Here is a 6,000-nt window from a genome sequence, read left to right as displayed (position 1 = left end):
GTCGCTCCCTAAGTGACATGCCCTGTCCTCTTGTCATGCCCCGGTGGCCCCAGCCCCCCGAACCCGGAGCCGAGGTGACCGCCTGTCATCCACCTTCGTACACGCGGCGCCTGTGCCCAGGGCGCGCTCGCCGAGTTGGCGGGATTTAAACGACCGCCACTCGCGATCTGCGGGCTGCACACTGGCGTTCTCCCCGCAGCTCGGGGCCCTGCGGCTTCTGTGTCACCTCAACTCCCAGGCCTCGGCCGAGCCGCTGCACCGGGAGGGAACCGGCCCACCTCGCCCCGCCCCGCGCGGATAACCCCGCCCCGCGCGCCTCGCCCGCCCCGCCCCGCGCGCCTCGCCCGCCCCGCCCCGCGCGCCTCGCCCCGCCCCGCGCGCCTCGCCTCGCCCCGCCCCGCCCCGCGCGCCTCGCCCCGCCCATCGCAGACTCGGCGGTCGGCTGCCCAGCGCATCGACGCTCTCGGCGCTCCCGGCGGGCGGAAGTGGAGGCCGGCGCTTGGGGTCGCCCGACGGGTCTTCGCTGGAGCGGCCCGGGCGCTGTTGGAGCCGCGGGAGGGGCGGCAGGCAGGCCGAGGTACGTGTCGGGCCCGCACGCCCGGCGGCTGCAGGCCCGCTGCTGGAGAGGCGGGTGGCGCGGCGGTCGGCCTGCGTCTGTCGTCCGCCTCTGTCCAACCGGGAGGGGAGCCGCGGTCCGGGCGCCGCCTGCGCCCTGCGGGGCTGGGCCTGGGGACGCGGACCTGCCCCTGCCCCTGCCCCCTGCCCCCTGCCCCCTGCCCCCTGCCCCCTGCCCCCTGCGCCGTGCCCGCTGCGTTCGGTGTGCGGCTGTGTCGGTGCGGCCGCTGCGGGCGGGAGGCGCGGCCCGCGCACGTCCGCCCCGGTGAGGGCCGTCCGGGCCGTTCCCAGGCGTCTGTCACCGTCGTCGCGCTGCCACCTGACGGACCTGGCCCAGCGGGGTGGCGCCCTTGCGGAACCTGCGCGGAGCGGTGCGTGACCGGCCCGTCCGGCCTGTGAGCTGCCCCGCACCTGCGGTCCGGCCCGGCGCCGGCCTCGGGGCTCGCCCCCGCGATTGAGTGCGCGGACGCGGGACCAGCGAGCACCGCCTAATCCCAGTGAGCACGTCTTGAATGGAAACAAGCTCGTTTTAGTCGCCGAAGGCTAATCATACTAATAAGTGAGAACATTCGTTTCATTGTTTTTACGAATCGGAGTAAACCTACAAGGAAACTTTAAAAAAATATTCTAAAAACCAGCCCAAGGTAATGAAACCGTTGGGGGCGCCGCCTCGGAAGCGGCTTCCCGCGCGGGTGGCGCGGGCCGCCTGCCAGCCGGGGGCGACCCCGCGCGTGCGGGGCTCGGGCCGGGCCCGCGCACCCTGAGGACGGGCGCAGGGAAGCGGGAGCTCGCGTCCCCTGTGCCTCAGAGCTGCTGGCGCAGGCACAGGTGACAGGAAGGGCGATGTGTGCGTCCTACTTAGTGTTCTGTTTCTGTAGAAACTGTTATTTTAAGCAGAGAATCGCCCAGTGTAACTTGGAACAAGGATTGGAAGTTTCAGAAAATGATTTTTTTCCTTGTCAAGCATTTAATTTCCGGTACTGTCATTTTGAACTATTTTCTTTTGAAAAGACAGTTGCTAACCTGCTAAGTCAAATTTCCGTTGCACAGGTATTTGAGAGCCTGTTGTATAAATCTTGGGGGAAAAGCGTTACAGAGGCAGTCTTCTAGTACAGGGCTTTGGCCAATTTCTAGGGTCAGGCGGAGGCGGGATCAGGCCATAGAGGGAATGTTGGTCATACAGTTAGCCTCTCAGTTATTTTTTCACCCATTCTCCAGCTTACTCCTCTTCATCTAGCCGGGGTTCTTAGTACAGCAGCGACCACACAGTAGGAGCTTAAATGTTTATTGAATGGATGAGTTTTCGGCCAGTGTTGAGTAGGAGGATTTTGAGATGGATTGGAATGTGAAATAGCATTGACCATGGTGCTAAGCAGAATGCTAGAGTGTCGATTGATCTCAGAACCCGAAGAATGTGGTCATGGGTTCCCCAGAGTGGCTGGTGAAATCCAGTAGTGTAGCAGTAGTTTTCAGTTGTGATCACATGATTCAGTCTATGTTTATGTTATTTTAAAAGAATTATTATTGATATAAACACACATACTTAAAGTAATTTATAGAAATTGTGAATCTTGAAGTTGTGGACACGGGTATAGGTATCCTTGAAAATTAGAGAGTCAAAAGGCATTTTGGCTTAGTAGTCAAAGCAACCACCAATCTGCCTTGTAGCCTGGGCTGAGTTACTTAGCCTCTTTGGGCTTCAGTCTCCATTTTCCTATAGTTAAGAGAATACATAAAACTAGGTTATTTTTCAGAGTTTTTCCTGCTTTGAAATTTTCCAACTCAGTGAATCCTATAATCACTTGGCACTTATCTTATCCCTGTGTTGTCTTAGGGGCTATAGCTATTACTGGTATTTACATATCTGTCAAGACTAAGCTCTTGCTGCACAGGGATTAACCTCAGTCATTTTTCTATCTACCAATTTTAGCATATGCCTGACACACATTGGGAATAAAATAATGTGAGCCTAGATTCAGAAGGGGCATTTTTGCCTTCTCAAAGAATAGCTAAAAACTAAACTAGTATTGTGTGTAAGTACAGCAGGAATTCAGAGAAGGGAAGGATCTTTTGGGGTAGAGTAATTGGGAAGGCTTCATGGAGGTCAGACCTTGATGGGAAGGATGTGGCCTTCAGAGGGAAGGCAGGTGAACATCTGGGCAGCAACACCAGTAACAAAGGCCCACTGACTGGTAGGTGAGTGCATTTTGAATTATGGAGTGACTTGAAGGTCAGACACAGGAATTTGAAACTCATTAGGCTCCCCCCCCTTAAAAATTGTATTAGGTTTGCTCAAAAACTTTGTGTACATTCTTTAACTTAATACTGGGGTGGACCATACAGTTTGCTTTACTTATAGTTTTGGTTTTAGTAACTCCTTCTATTTACTATTTCCCACTTACAGTAAATCTTGGTGTCAGTAATGGAAAGAACAGTGGACACCAGGACTTGGGAAACCTGGATTTTAGTTAATTTGAATGTAAACTGCACAGGTGGATCCAAGCAGGCACTTGGTACCTGGCACAAAGTTAGCATTAGTAATCATTGTGCAGCACTGAATGAGTTCTCCCTTTGCTACTTGCTAACTGTGCTGCTTTTGGCAGGTTTGGTCCTTAGTTTCATCAAAATGAATTTTTTTAGGCCTTTTCCACTTAGAGAGTTATGTGACTGTGGACGGTATATGATTTTTGATATTGTTGACATTATTAGAGATGTCCCTCATTTTCTCCGCCTTTACTCACCTCTACCCAGACCCTGCCCTTCCCTCCCTTTGGGCATAACCACACTGTTGTCCGAGTCCATGGGGTATGCATATGTATGTTCTTTGGCTCTTCTCTTCACTGTCCTTTCTCGTCTGAGCCCCTTCCCCATCTCCCCTCTGTGACATCTGTCAGAACCATAATTCTGGTTCTGTTTTGTTCGTTAGATTCCACATATAAGTGAGATCATATGGTATTTGTCTTTCTCTGACTGGCTTCTTTTATTTATTTTTTTTAAATCCTCACCCGAGGATATAATCCCCCCATTGCTTTTCAGAGAGTGGAAGGGGGGTGGGGGAGAGAGAGAAACATCCATGTGAGAGACACATTGATTGGTTGCCTCCCACATGCACTCCAGACGGGCCAGGGATGCAGCCAAGGTATGTGCCCTTGGCCAGAATCGATCCTGAGACGCTTTAGTCCTCTGGCTGACGCTCTAACCACTGAGCCAAACTGGCTGGGGCATTTGACTGGCTTATTTCATTTAGCATTATACTCCCCAGGTCCATCCACATTGTTGTAAAAGGTAGGAGTTCTTTTTTACAGCCACATAGTATTCCACTGTGTAAATGTCCCACAGCTTTTTTATCCCCTCGTCTACAGATGGGCACTTGGGCTGTTTCCAGATCTTGGCTATTGTAAATAACTCTGCTATAAACATAGGAGTGCATATATTCTTTCTGATTAGTGTTTTGGGATTCTAAAGATTTATTTCCAGAAGTGGGATCACTGGGTCAAAAGGCAGTTCCATTTTTAATTTTTTGAGGAAACTCCATACTTTTTCCACAGTGGCTGCACCAGTCTGCATTCCCACCAGCAGTGCACAGGGTTCCCCTTTCTCCACATCCTTGCCAACATTTGTTGTTTGTTGATTTATTGATGGAGCCATTCTGACAGGTATGAGGTGATATCTCATTGTGGTTTTAATTTGTATCTCTGATGAATAGTGATGTTAAACATCTTTTCATACATCCTCTTTGGAGGAGTGTCTATTCAGGTCTTTTGCCCATTTTTTTAACTCGATTGTTTGTTTTTTGGTGTAGAATTGTATAAGTTCTTTATAAATTTTGGATGTTAACCCCTTATCAGATGTATCATTGGCTAATATGTTCTTCCATTCAGTGGGTCGTCTTTTCATTTTGTTGATGGTTTCCTTTGCTGTGCAAAAACTTATTAGTTTGATGTAGTCCCCCATTTGTTAATTTTTTCTTTTGTTTCCCTTGCCTAAGGAGATATATCAGAAAAAAAATATTGCTACAAGAAATGTCCGAGATTTCACTGCCTCTGTTTTTTTCTAGAATTCTTATGGTTTCAAGTTTAACATTTACGTCTTTATCCATTTTGAGTGTATTCTTGTGTATGGTGTAAGTTGGTGGTATGGTTTCACGGAGGGTATATGATATTAACTTTCATTGTGTTATAATTTTACTGAAAGACAAAATGACAGAAAGCTAGGAATATTTGGTTTTAGTTTAATTTTAATGGAAGCCCCATGTGATTGACATAATGAGTATCTGGACAAATCAAGGTCTCAGCTGGAGTCGGAATTCCTGCCAGGTGGTTCAAATAAGGAGATTTTAATAAAGGGACTACCTGCAGAGGCCTGGCAGCGTGAGCGAACAAACAGGAGATAGTGAGGCCCAAAGAGAAACTATCAACATCTGGAGGGACAAAAGTAGAGCCCACTGAGAGCTGGGAGCCACGGAGGAGGGGTATGGTAATTGTCTGAGATGTGCTTGGGGGTGGGGGAGCAGGACTGATGTGCCCCAACCTGAAACTGGTTCATTTCTGAAATGCAAAGCTCAAACCTACTGCTCTTTGCTTATAAGTCTTTCATCTTTCTAAGCCCCACTCAGTTACCTCAATTACCCCTGTTCTTTTACCAGACCTTTGGTCACTCTATACTGGTATGCTCAGTTCATCATTATCCATCTGTATCCTCTGGCTGGCAAATTCTCAGCCCTGGACCATCTCATTTCTTTACCTTCTTTAATGCTTGAACTGAGTTGCTGAGACCAGGGAAAAATCCTAGCATCTAGCTTTGTAACCCTATAAATGCATGTTCACCAATTCCAACTGCCCATCAAAGACTTCTAGAGTTTTCCTTGTCAGCACCTGGTTCTCTTCTTTGAAGAATCTATCTGACGCACTTCCCACTCCTCTGAAACCCCTCATCCTTTCATATAATCTGTACTGTTAGTAGACAATCTTACCTTCTACTTCAGAACTAATAGAACTAGCAGAGGAGAATCCCATGCTCTTTTTCCTGAAAAACCTTTTCTCTTTTCCAGTTACACTGGAAGAGATTGCATTTACATGAAGACGATCCTTGAACCTGGGCCCTGGGTCCCATCTACTCTTGCGTTTGGGAGCATTTCACTCAGTCCTTTATTTCTTGGCAAAGGCTCCTTCCTGTCAGCCTTTAGACGGGCTTAGAGACAGACAGCAATAGAGCAAAACCGAAACGCAACAGTAAGAAAGCATCCTCTGCTTTTGACTTCACATCCCCGGTTAAAATTCCTTTCTGTCCTTCCCCAGAGCTTCTTGTCAGCTTTACTTGATAATATTGTCCAGATGATCTTTTTGTCTGAGGGGGAAAACACACTTTCTTTTCCTGAAAATTTAT

General features: G+C 49.1%; 1 protein-coding gene across 2 annotated transcripts in view; it reads left to right on the top strand.

Annotated features, from left to right (window-relative positions):
• Positions 1–425: 425 nt before the first annotated feature.
• The window catches only part of EXOC2 (exocyst complex component 2), a 193,093-nt gene continuing 187,518 nt past the window's right edge, over positions 426–6,000 (top strand). The window contains exon 1 of one of the 2 annotated variants that reach the window (XM_081143631.1): positions 426–577. The gene's annotated coding sequence lies outside the window, so the exon portion shown is untranslated. Of the gene's footprint in view, positions 578–795; positions 1,260–6,000 lie in introns of those variants that run through there. The other variant, XM_081143632.1, reaches the window with a different exon arrangement.

The sequence above is a fragment of the Miniopterus schreibersii genome (assembly GCF_964146895.1).
Source record: "Miniopterus schreibersii genome assembly, chromosome: 8".
Classification (NCBI taxonomy): Eukaryota; Metazoa; Chordata; class Mammalia; order Chiroptera; family Miniopteridae; genus Miniopterus; species Miniopterus schreibersii.
This window is presented reverse-complemented; position numbering and strand designations above follow the sequence as displayed.